The 13,267-nt window shown below is 33.2% G+C and overlaps 1 protein-coding gene across 4 annotated transcripts in view; it reads right to left on the reverse strand.

Moving 5' to 3' along the window:
* LOC148604320 (uncharacterized) overlaps positions 1–13,267 on the reverse strand; it is a 114,415-nt gene that overhangs the window by 84,247 nt on the left and 16,901 nt on the right. The window contains exon 1 of one of the 4 annotated variants that reach the window (XM_088547848.1): positions 12,994–13,252. The exons of the other annotated variants lie outside the window; for them this stretch is intronic. The gene's annotated coding sequence lies outside the window, so the exon portion shown is untranslated. Of the gene's footprint in view, positions 1–12,993; positions 13,253–13,267 lie in introns of those variants that run through there. 4 annotated transcript variants of the gene reach the window in all.

Raw genomic sequence — 13,267 nt, forward strand, 5'->3', positions numbered from 1 at the left:
AGGCCAATGTCTACTGTCAGATGTCAAAGAGAAACAAAGGCCAATGTCTCCTGTCAGATGTCAAAGCATAGAGAAACAAAGGCCAATGTCTACTGTCAGATGTCAAATAGAAACAAAGGCCAATGTCTCTTGTCAGATGTCAAAGCATAGAGAAACAAAGGCCAAAGTCTACTGTCAGATGTCAAAGAGAAACAAAGGCCAATGTCTACTGTCAGATGTCAAAGCATAGAGAAACAAAGGCCAAAGTCTACTGTCAGATGTCAAAGAGAAACAAAGGCCAATGTCTACTGTCAGATGTCAAAGCATAGAGAAACAAAGGCCAATGTCTACTGTCAGATGTCAAAGCATAGAGAAACAAAGGCCAATGTCTACTGTCAGATGTCAAAGAGAAACAAAGGCCAATGTCTCCTGTCAGATGTCAAAGCATAGAGAAACAAAGGCCAATGTCTACTGTCAGATGTCAAATAGAAACAAAGGCCAATGTCTCCTGTCAGATATCAAAGCATAGAGAAACAAAGGCCAAAGTCTACTGTCAGATGTCAAAGAGAAACAAAGGCCAATGTCTACTGTCAGATGTCAAAGCATAGAGAAACAAAGGCCAATGTCTACTGTCAGATGTCAAAGAGAAACAAAGGCCAATGTCTCCTGTCAGATGTCAAAGCATAGAGAAACAAAGGCCAATGTCTACTGTCAGATGTCAAAGAGAAACAAAGGCCAATGTCTACTGTCAGATGTCAAAGCATAGAGAAACAAAGGCCAAAGTCTACTGTCAGATGTCAAAAAGAAACAAAGGCCAATGTCTACTGTCAGATGTCAAAGCATAGAGAAACAAAGGCCAATGTCTCCTGTCAGATGTCAAAGAGAAACAAAGGCCAATGTCTCCTGTCAGATGTCAAAGCATAGAGAAACAAAGGCCAATGTCTACTGTCAGATGTCAAATAGAAACAAAGGCCAATGTCTCCTGTCAGATGTCAAAGCATAGAGAAACAAAGGCCAAAGTCTACTGTCAGATGTCAAAGAGAAACAAAGGCCAATGTCTACTGTCAGATGTCAAAGAGAAACAAAGGCCAATGTCTACTGTCAGATGTCAAAGCATAGAGAAACAAAGGCCAAAGTCTACTGTCAGATGTCAAAGCATAGAGAAACAAAGGTCAATGTCTACTGTCAGATGTCAAAGCATAGAGAAACAAAGGCCAATGTCTACTGTCAGATGTCAAAGCATAGAGAAACAAAGGCCAATGTCTCCTGTCAGACGTCAAAACACGTCAAAGCATAGAGAAACAAAGGCCAATGTCTCCTGTCAGACGTCAAAACACGTCAAAGCATAGAGAAACAAAGGCCAATGTCTCCTGTCAGACGTCAAAGCATAGAGAAACAAAGGCCAATGTCTCCTGTCAGATGTCAAAGCATAGCGAAACAAAGGCCAATGTCTACTGTCAATTGTCTAAACCACACTGATATAAACACCACTGTCTACTGTCAATTGTCTAAACCACACTGATATAAACACCACTGTCTACTGTCAATTGTCTAAACCATACTGATATAAACACTTTCTGCTGGTCACAATTAAAACAAGACAATGGTTTTTACTATTACATTGTAACAATTGTTTTACAAGCTGTGACAAAGATTACTTCTCAATACAATAACTTTCTATACTGTATGAGTGGCAGTTTGTGTTATAATACGGATATTTATATTCGCTTACTTTTTTCCACCGGCTTACTTTTCAAAAGTATCGGCTTACTTTTCAAAAGTACTGGCTTACTTCTGAAAAGTGCTGGCTTACTTTTGAAAAGTAAGCCAAAAGAAAAACTTTATGCATAAGAAAAAAGTATCAGCTTACTTTTGAAAAGTAAGTTGATACTTTTTTCATTCATGTCATAATTAAACTGACCAATGAAAAAGGTCGTTATAAGTTAAAAGGAAAGTGATTCTGCATAAGTCTAAATTCAGTAGTTGGTTCCACAACCAGGAAACATCCCTATGACCTTATTTTACCAAACTGACAAATTATATGTAAGTAGATATATAATATGATAAAAGAGGAAAGTTCTCAATATTATCAATTTAAAAAGGTTATGAAGAACAAATGGCTATTTGATTGACACCTGAAATTCAAAAATCTGAATGTATTGCAATGATTTTTGAGATGGTTTCCCTCGAGAGAGAACCGAAGATCTTTCAATTCATTGCCTATATATTTATTCTTACATAATGATTATTTTGCTGTTTTTTTTTTTCTTATTTTACCTCGTTATCTACCAGTTTCGATATTTATATAGTTCTGGGTCTGCAGACTTTCAATTGCTAAGCTTTGAAGAGACTCAAATATTTATAGAAAACTTCGAGAAAACATTTTGTTTTGTAAATTCTACAATTAATCATTTTAGTGAATCGGTCATGATATATCTACATGTATATAAATTAGTATTGTACATTCGGATAAAAATATATATTATTTTTGCCTCTTATTACAATATCGTCTGAATATAAAGGCTAGAAACCACTAATTCCACTTTCCATAGGCTTCTATGCAAATTTCACAATATTCAATGGCTTCTCTGGACTTTACCTTAACTTTAACCTGCAGAGGACTATATATCAGCATGATTCTACATATGTCAGCTCACAATCCTCAGAATGGCATGTAAGGTTAGCAGACTTGCAGTGCAGTACTGGTCACTGGAAGTGAAGTGTCTATAAATAGCATGGGAAATCCCAGTGTTTTCACAAGATAGGGGTATATTTAGAAATCATTATGGAGATTAGGCTTCACATCACAAGAAGCAAAATGCACCTATAAAATGTACAGAAATGTTTTTCCTTTAAGAAACTGTTTAAAGTTTTTAAATAAGATGAGAACTATGAGGAACAGGGGTAATTTCTGCGTAGGACTATTTTTGCGTACGTTCCAAATGCTCATTGGTTGAATTGGTGGTCTGTAACCTATAGCTGAAATATTGCTGCACGGATGTTAAACCCCAACAAACAAACTTGTTACAATGTATTACTGTCTAATTGTATCTATAAATAACTGGATGTTAATTGACTGAAGGCTGATAAAACCATAGTGACCATATTATTGGATAAGATTTAATTAGTGGTGCATGTGGGGATGAAAATGGAAAACGAACTAGAATTTGCAAGATTTTCATAATCATATAATAACTGAACGACATATTTCTTGGTAACGTGCCCTTGATCCATAGAAATATTCCTAGCCAAACCTTCATCAACATTTTTGTTAAGTGAATTTTACTTGGATGCAATTCATTTAATACATGTAATATGAAGTAATTGTTATTGAAGTAGATACACTGCATATCAACTGCCAGGTGGAACAACCAAGACCATTAGGGGGATGGACCCCATTCAAAATATACCGGTTCATTATGTAAAAGGATTTCTTCAAACTTGGTATCAATCGAATGCAAATAAATAGATGTATTTCATATACAGGTTGGAGGATTCTTGTGAGATTTACAGTACCCTGTCCACTTCGAGAGAACACTTATGTTATGGGAACCCCTCCTTAACTCTCTGTATGCCTTTCATCAACTGCAACTGATTCTACTCACTTTCCCATCCAAAATGGTGGTTCTCCATCCTGGATGAATACAAATGCTTTTTTTCATCAATACACTTGTAATATAAAAGTTTATAAATGTCCTATCAGTGTTTAGCTTGAAAATACACTTGGATATCCTGTCAGAATGTACAGGGTAAATTAGGCATTTTGCATCACACCCAAGATTAACATTTATGCATAATACAACCTTACATTGTGATGCGATAAAGTCAACTGAAAAGGAGTGTGGTGACACTGTTTTTTGGAAATAGAAAAACCAGATCAACATTTATTTGGAAATCTGAAAAGAAAAAAAAGAATCCTGTAGAACTTTTTGAAGCTGATATTCTATTTCATTTCTTGTCCCTCTTCGTCGCTGTTCAAATCCTGGCTTCCTCGATTTCCCTTTTATTTGTGGTTAACTTTGTTTAAAATGTTTATTAGAACTGATGGTCTTGAAGTTCCGTTTTGATGCGAGGATAAAACTCAGCTTTCAACCAGTTCTTACTGGGCTGTAATGAGGTATCATTATGCTCACCACCAAGAATCGATATCACCTGTCATATATTTACTAACTACACACCAACGTAGTTCATAACAAGGTTGTGAAAGCTATAGAACAGATATTGACAAACAGCTTATTATCAGTCACTTCTTTTGTGTTGAGACTAATTCCAAACTCTACTAAACCTTAAGGAAATATATCAACCCTGAATATTTTGTTATAAATTTCCATATTTTTTCAAATTTTCCACCAAAGAGAAATTTGTATTCATATTACAGTGTCCACAAACATAAACTGGTAACTAGAAAGCAGGTTTTTGCGTCAAATAACCCAGAGGTTCTGGGTGCATATGGGGCCCCATATCCCCAGTTAATTTATTGTTTCCTGTTTTACAGACATCAAACATGAATCTCTGGCAAATTTGCACACTGTGTTTTTTTGTTGTAATGTCCTTTGTCATAAAAATGGTATATTCAAAAATAAATCAGAGTTCAATATTAACCATTTAAAACAATAATCTTGTGTTTAGGTACGTTTGAATTCGACCCCTGTACTTCTCATTTATCCCATTTTTTTACAATTTGACAATTATTTGAGGTGTAAAATTTCAAACAATGGATATAAATTGATTCAGTACATGAGTACTCTGATTCATTGGTGTGTCCTTTTATTTATGTATTAAAACAGACTTAAAAAGAAGTATAGTTCGATAAATATTCATGCAAGTTTGTTAAGGTGCTTGAATTGGTCAACGAACTGAGAACGAACTGCAATTTTGTTAAACACTTGTCTAGCATTCAATTCATTTTGCATTCGTTCTTATTGGCTGTTATTTGTTTGAGAACGTTACATTGAACACCAAAGAATGTTCATCTTTATTTTGATATAAAAACATTTTACAACTGAAAAGGACTTTTTTGATTAAGGTAAGCCTTTCGATATATGTAGATACGTATTTTGGTATTTATATTTGAATAATCGAAAGCGACCACAGAATTTAAATAAAAGATGATTTTGACTATAGTTATCTGCAGATCTCTCATGATATTATTAGAGATTATGAATTTTAAAATTCAACAGAACTAAAGAAGAAAACAATGAAACTTACTTACCGCATTACCAATTTTGGTGAGACTGAAAGCGGCAACAGACTATCGAACTTCATGATAAATTGACTTCAAATTAAAGTTTGGTTAGTATGGCCAATTCCTTTGATTTATCATTTCATTTTTCAAATATATGAAGGAAAACAATACATAAAATTAAAATATATCAACTAAGTAGTACACGAGCATGTTAATGTTGGAGACCCAAGATATATGAGAACTCGAGAAAGAAAAAGTAATTATATACTACTGATTTTTTAACAATGATGTACATTTATGTAAGTGTCTAATATGGAAGAGTTGTAACGATATCATTGTAAGAAATGAAAGCCAAAGTATCAATTAAAACTCCCGCAACCAAGTTCTACATGCAACAAGAAGACTTTAGAGAAAAGCTTACGGAAAGACACAAGCTGTGACGTGTCAATAAAAAGGCCGTGTAAAGCCATCAACATGTAGTAGGATTCTTGGTTATCAGACAAGCTCTTACATTTATCAAAAAAATGACAGGAAACCATACAACAATCCAGTATACTAGTAATAGATAACCATTCATTTTTAAGATTTCACTACATGCATTGAAGGCCCTGCAACTTCCAGTTACATAATTACATCATAAGAAAAAAAACAGTGTTGCTGTTTCCTTCCTTTAATACTGCTTCATTTTTAATTTTTATGCATTCTATTCCCAAATTCACTTAAATCAATTGGATTTGTTTTCTTTCTGCTATGTGTTCATTCCATTCGTTAGCTACCCGTTTTCAATGCATTTAGATCGTTAATAATGCGTATTCAAATTCAAATTTTTTTCAGTCCGTTAGATGTTTGTTTGCTTAATTTGTTATAGTGTAAGGGGACATTTATACATATTAAAAACTCTATTAATACAATGTATATTTTGGCCGGGTTGCACTCATACAAAATGGCTTATAAAATGGTGAATGGCAACTTTCGGTGAGAATATTTTCGTAACATTTTTCTAAGCAACTATAAATCATAGCCACTAGATATTCGGTTCACATATACTGGAATGCGAATTCAGGTCAGTCGCGCTTCTTATTCCTTTTTACTGACGATGTATTTTTTAACATTTCTGGCAACCCTGGTCATTTCTGTCATTGACCCATTTTTACATCATTTTGGGACACCCTAGGCTCCCCTTCTGTAAAAAATCTGTGTCCGCCACATAGTTTACATATGTACAATGTATTTACGATAATCCTTGTCTCTAGTGTATTACTTTTCAAAAGTAAGCCGATACTTTTTACTACATGCATGAAGTTGTTTCTATCAGCTTACTTTTCAAGAGTAAGCCGATACTTGTTGAAAGTAAGCAAATAGAAAAAGTAAGCCGATAGAAATATACCTATTATGACATGATCCACCACTCATAATACTGAATATTACATGTCAAAATCTGTATCACATGTGGTATTAACCTGAGACTCACAATATAACCCCAAGTGCCACAGGCCCGTAGGGTGATATAGGTCGAGGGTTGATTCCACAAGTGGTACAGATTTTGACATGCCATGTTCATTTTACTCTAAGTATGTTCTGTGAAGGGGTGTGATATATGGTATGCGATATAGGGTAGACAATATAGGGTTTAAACATTTATCATGCATATACAAGAAAGGTCAAAACAACCTACGCCTCAGTTCAGTATTGCAAGCCTCGGACCAATAACAAAGTCAACATGGAAAACTTTACGCAATAATACTATATTATTTGACTATTAGGTGAGTGGTCAAGGTTATATAAAAATAATCAAGGTGCACAACAGATATATATGACCTTGGTGAAAGAATTTTATATATTAAGTAAAGAAGTGAAAGGAAAAAGACAGATAAATGGACATACAGACAGACTGGTTGTAACAGAGCACTGCTTTCTTCTATTTATTTTTTCAATTTCACTTTCCCATTCACAAAAATATCAATTTTACAGTTTAATATATTTCTACCATTACAAGGTAACTCAATAGACAACACATTAGCAGGACAACAGATGGTCAACCATAAATCAATGCTATAATATACAACTGTTATTTTAAGTTAATGGATATGAAATATGATTGGGATTATTTTCAATGCAATATGACGTGAATACATGTACATCAATATGTTAATAAGGTTTTATTATAGATGTGATCGTGAAATATACATGGTCTAAATTTAACATAGGCATTTCAATGGTCCTGAGAATATATGTTTAATTTAAATATCGGTGATGGGGAGAGAGCATCAACAACATTCTGTATATATAGACATTCTGAAACACTAACAGCTCAAATTGTTCCGTCAAAAGGGTAATAAAAGAGACCAAGATTTGAGCAGAAATCAAACGATTCCAAGGACAGGGTGATGAATTCCGGTCATGACTAACACAGTAAGGAAGTGATTGTTTGAACATTTTACACAGACACACAACATGTGTTCTTAAGACTCGGCAAAATCCTGTTGGTTGAGACATCAGCAATATTGCAATGCATTATCAACTGAAAGACCTCAACAGTCAGCTGTTGTACAAGAACAAATAGGTCTGTCCCTAATAGGCAAAGCAAAAAATAGCTCTGTCCCTAATAGGCAAAGCCAAAAATAGGTCTGTCCCTAATAGGCAAAGCAAAAAATAGCTCTGTCCCTAATAGGCAAAGCAAAAAATAGGTCTGTCCCTAATAGGCAAAGCAAAAAAATAGCTCTGTCCCTAATAGGCAAAGCAAAAAATAGGTCTGTCCCTAATAGGCAAAGCAAAAAATAGCTCTGTCCCTAATAGGCAAAGCCAAAAACCATATCAATGAAAACTTATGTCACAAATATTGAGTAAACATAACAGAAAATAAGGAAGTGGGAAAACTGGGGATTTTAAGACAACTCCAACAATCAATTAGTCAAAATACAATAAAGAGGTCAAGCATTTTATTTGGAAGTAGAACTCACACTAAGTAGTAAGTTCTAATCAGACTGAAAGGTCACCAAAATGTGCAAATGATAGTAATCACTCAATTACATTTAATGATATTACAAATAAAATGGGACAATCACCTTTTAAGTTTCCAACTTGGGATAAATAGGTAGGAAAGGATTAGGAGAAGTTATCCTTTCAAAATACATTGAAGAAAACAGAGAGACAGACAAATAGGAGAACTGTTAAAAGGGTTCTGTTAAAACCACATATAGAGATTGTATAATGAAATTAAGTAAGAATAAATACCACAAATTAAAGCCCATAAGAAATTCCTATTTCCCAAGTACATCTCAAAATATATTATAATTTATTATCTGAGGTCTTCATATCTATGGATGAAGCGAATATTTAAGTATATTGTATAAACACAGAAAAATAAATATCATAATTCAAGCAATTCAATAGGCTCTTAGGTATCAAACAAAGGGTTTTTTTTAATTACAAAGTAGATTGGTAAATGTAGTAAGCATTCTCTGTTCTTAGCCAACTGTTATCCTACAAAGTGACAGAATGTACTAATCTTTGCTACATGTATGGAGCAACAACATATAACCAGAACAGGTATGGTGTAGATGTCAAAAAGACAACCCCACTGGGATGAAAATGTCAGCTTAAGGTCACCCATTGATCTTCAATAAGTGACAAGGAAACCCTCACACAACTGGGCAGGCTGCAGCTGGCCCCAAAACATCATTATACACAGGTACAGTGAAAGAGTTGTTCCTATATAATCAAGTAACATAAAAATAGACGAAACAAGACATACAGAGGCCAGAAATTCTTGACTTGGGACAGGTGCAAAAAAATGCATGGAGCGACAGATTTACATGTATAAAACAACAGATTTACATACATGGAGTGACAGTTTTGAGGTAAGCCTATAATAATAATAATAATAATAATAAAATCTTTATTTCAAGAGGGTTACACAGGTAGTTTACAAGCTAATCTTCCCTGAGGCCCTCACACACATAATTATATATCTACTAGAAATTAAAAATAAACAACACAACATAAAAACAAAAGCTGATTTGACAATACCAAATCACTTTAAGATAATGCAATATAGAACATTAAAAAAAAAAAAAAAAAAAAAAGTGTCAGCAGCAACAATTTTCTCTTTCAAGATACTCTATTCAAAAGTTTTAAGGTACTTCTTTAGATTGATTTTGTATGAGTTGCCAGTGGCTTGGTTACGTAAATGTTTGGGTAACTTATTCCACAAGACAGACCCAGAATGCATGAATGAGTGTCTGAAAGTTCAGTTTTAATTTTTGGGATTATCAAATTTCCTTGTTCAGCATTTCTTAGTGAATAAGGTTTGTTTCTTGAAACATACTTAAACTTTTCTGATATGTAGCTTGGTGCTTTCCAATGGAGAGATTTATAGATTAATAGGTATTTGTGATATTTAATCCTTGTTTCTACTTTCATGATTCCTAATTTTTTGAACAAGGGTTCTGATGGAGAAAAAGGTTCAGCATCTAGAATGAGGCGGATAGCCCGTTTTTGGAGTTTAAGTATTTTGTCTAATCCTTCAGAGCCACAGCCATTCCATACAATACAACAGTAGTCAATAAGTAGAAGAATGTACCCATTATAGAAAGTTTTTCTTGTTTCAATGTTCAGATATTTCTTAATCTTTGCTAGGAGATACAATCTTGATGAAATATTAGAGCATATATGATCAACATGACATTTCCTGCTTAGAGTATCATCAACTTTTACACCAAGTAGTTTTTCACATGAATTTCACATATATTTCACATGTTTTTCACATATATTTGAGGTGGCTTTGTACTATTGAACTACTGATACACATGTATCTGTGTCATATTGTTCATTGGAATAGCTATAAGAACACTGTGTTTTGAGTATTACTGTATAACAAGGGTAATGAGCTGCATAAATTACATGTGCTACAACTATTTTCCCAATACATGTGTGATACATGCAATTTCTGGCACACATTTCACATGTGTGGCACATACATGTTTACCATAAACAGCACATGATTCCCACGTGGGCAAGAAATGTGCACTTTTTACCCATATGAAACACTTAATTAACAGGTGTTTTTAAATACAAGCATGACACATGTGGGACATTTTCTCTCCAGTAATTCACTTATAAATATGGAATTTTGAACAAGAGAAATACAAGTTTTTTCTTGAAATTGCAAGAATTAAAATCAGTTTTTTTAATTACGAAATTGCATTAATAAATGCAAACATTCACTTCTAATGAAGAGTACATGCAGTGTTTGGCCATAGCTATATTGAAAGATATTGATCTTAAAGAGTGTTCTGAATGATAGAGAACAAGAGGAGCGGCAGGATTAAAATATCTTTGTAGACCCTTTCATCATTACAGTTTTCGTGTATGCCTAACTTTTATTTCCACAAGGAAAATTTCAAAAACAAAACAAATGTTTTACTTATATACATGTCATATGTTCTAATCTAAGCCGTACCTGGTGGGCCTATATGTTCTATCCCAAGCCATACCTGGTGGGCCTATATGTTCTATCCAAAGCCATATCTGGTGGGCCTATATGTTCTATCCCAAGCAATACCTGGTGGGCATATTTGTTCTACCCCAAGCCATACCTATACCTGGTGGGCCTATATGTTCTACCCCAAGTCATACCTGGTGGGCCTACACAGCCAAATGTGCCACATATGATATCATATGGTGCTCGATTCATATGATAATCATATGGTAATCATATGACAATCATATGATATTTAACATATGATAGTCATATGATTATCATATGATTCTCATATGTTAATTTTGGCTTGAAAACATATGAAAATCATATGTTTATGAAAAAAAAACATAAGTTTATCATATGGTGCTCGATTTATATGATAATCATATGATGCAAACCATATGATTCTCATGTGTGGCACATTTGCCTGTGTATATGTTCTACCCCAAGCCATACCTGGTGGACCTAAATGTTCTGTTTCAGTTTATAACTGATGGTTTAGTCAAAATGAAAATTTTACACTCAGTCATACTGCCAATAAAGCTCATCTTAAAAATTATAGAGATCCCCTAACTCCTACAAAAAAACACTTTTTATTCAAGTCTATCTGCAAACATTTTTTTTAAAAGTGTTATCTACAAACATCAATATTTACAACTAAGAAGTAACAAACACTGAGTGATGTTCACAGATGTTAATATTTTATTATCAATTCTTTAAATTTTAAATGATTTTTACTGGATATCAATAAGTACATCTCTCAAGATGTTCCACAAAATTATGTAACTCCAAGGTTAACCAGTCAGCACAATGTAAAGTTTCAACTTTGAACTGTAAAATCTCAGTATTTAGATATTATCTTATCAGTTTTTATTAAGTTATTCAGGGTGGAATAAATAAAGCTTCATGGGAGAAATAATAAATCACTAAAAACCCAGACAGTATTGGGGAAGTCAAACAGTTCAGGCCCTGGTGCCACAAAATATAAACAATAATTCAGTCTGAGAATATTCTTATCCTTAACGACAAATTTAGTATAGGTCTTGAAATTTATATGATATTACAAACAGTTGAGAATATTCTCAGACTGGAACAATTTTTCAAGTTTTGTAGTGCCTGCTAAATAAGGTATATGTGGGATATATAAAAATTCAAAAATCTTAAAATTACTATGATTAGAAAACTTGACCTGGAAGTTTACCCATATTATTTTTGCATCCATTGTCCTGTAATAAGAACAATGTTTGTATACTTCCCAAACATCATTAAATTAATGTATGTATATTTAACCTGGTACACACTGCACCATTTGTCTTAGACAATTTTTCTTATATATTACAACCTGGTACACACGCTTCAATATTTACTCCCAAATCTTTTTCCGATGACTTTTTGTAGGTAATACCTCAAAAAGAGCACTGTTCAATAGGAAAGAGACTTACACAGGAACTGGAGTGTTTAGAATTCAAGGAGAAAAATAAAATGTATTCTAAAAATTGTTTTCATCAAGTTTCATTTTTAAGCATGGTTGAAGCACAAAACTAAAATAAAAATAAATTCAAATGAAATCAAGACGTTGGGGGCAAAGAGCTGAAGAAAGGAAAACTGTAACAAAAATTTCCATTTAAATGTTAATTTTACAAAATCTAAGTCAAATCAAAAAGAACATTTTATCTTGTAGAAGTTGATGAATGCAAACTAACAATATTGTTTTAGTGGGAATGGACTAACTGACAGATTACATCATTTCAATATCCCCCAGTGTAAAAAAAAATGACGAAGGCAGTAAGGCTGAAAATTTGTGTCCATTTTTCAATTTTTTTATTTATATTTTATTTGTATGTAGTTTTTTTATCTTTTAAATGTGGCTATTGTTCACTTACTCATTATTATAAATATAAAAAAGCCCAACTATTCACAAAATCAAAAAATTTGTTAGATCATTTAGACAACAAATTTCATTGAAAATAAAAGAAGAAGCATGCTTAAATATAGTACATACATGTACCTTAGTCCTCCCAGTGACAAGTATAAAATAGCCTAGCCTTATTGTTAAATTTCCTTTAATTCAACCTTCATCTTATATGTAAGAGATAGGCATCCAGATTATTGCCCTCCAATTTTATTCAATTATTTCCTTTTACATACGGAATAGTCCCCCAAAATAATAAATCCTCTCATCTTTACAGAAAACACCTCATAGGCACATAAAATGCATCAGAATTATTCTAACTCTTTTTTTTCAAATGAAAACGCAACACAGAGAAAAAAAAGAAGCATCCAAATTCCACTACAAATTCATAAAGAATGCAACGTATAGTTACATACACCTTAATATTTCTCTTACCTTTTCATACAGAAATCTCTTATCTTGTCATAGTAATCCCTTCAAGTAATTAGAATCATTTTCACCTGTGAGTAAATATCCTTAAAATTGCACAAGAAATAAAAATCAATCAGGTAAAGTTTTCTTATTTTTTTTTGGTTATTATCTAAATTCAGTGAATCACAGATCTGCACATGGATCAATAATGTAACTAAAAAGACAAGTTAAAATAGTGACCAGGTATTCACACTCGTTAATGACCCAGGTAATTTGCCAACACTGGAATCTTGCAGGT

The sequence above is a fragment of the Perna viridis genome, chromosome 10 (assembly GCF_037379345.1).
Source record: "Perna viridis isolate PV_CMFRI_1.1 ecotype Kerala chromosome 10, ASM3737934v1, whole genome shotgun sequence".
NCBI classification, from domain to species: Eukaryota; Metazoa; Mollusca; class Bivalvia; order Mytilida; family Mytilidae; genus Perna; species Perna viridis.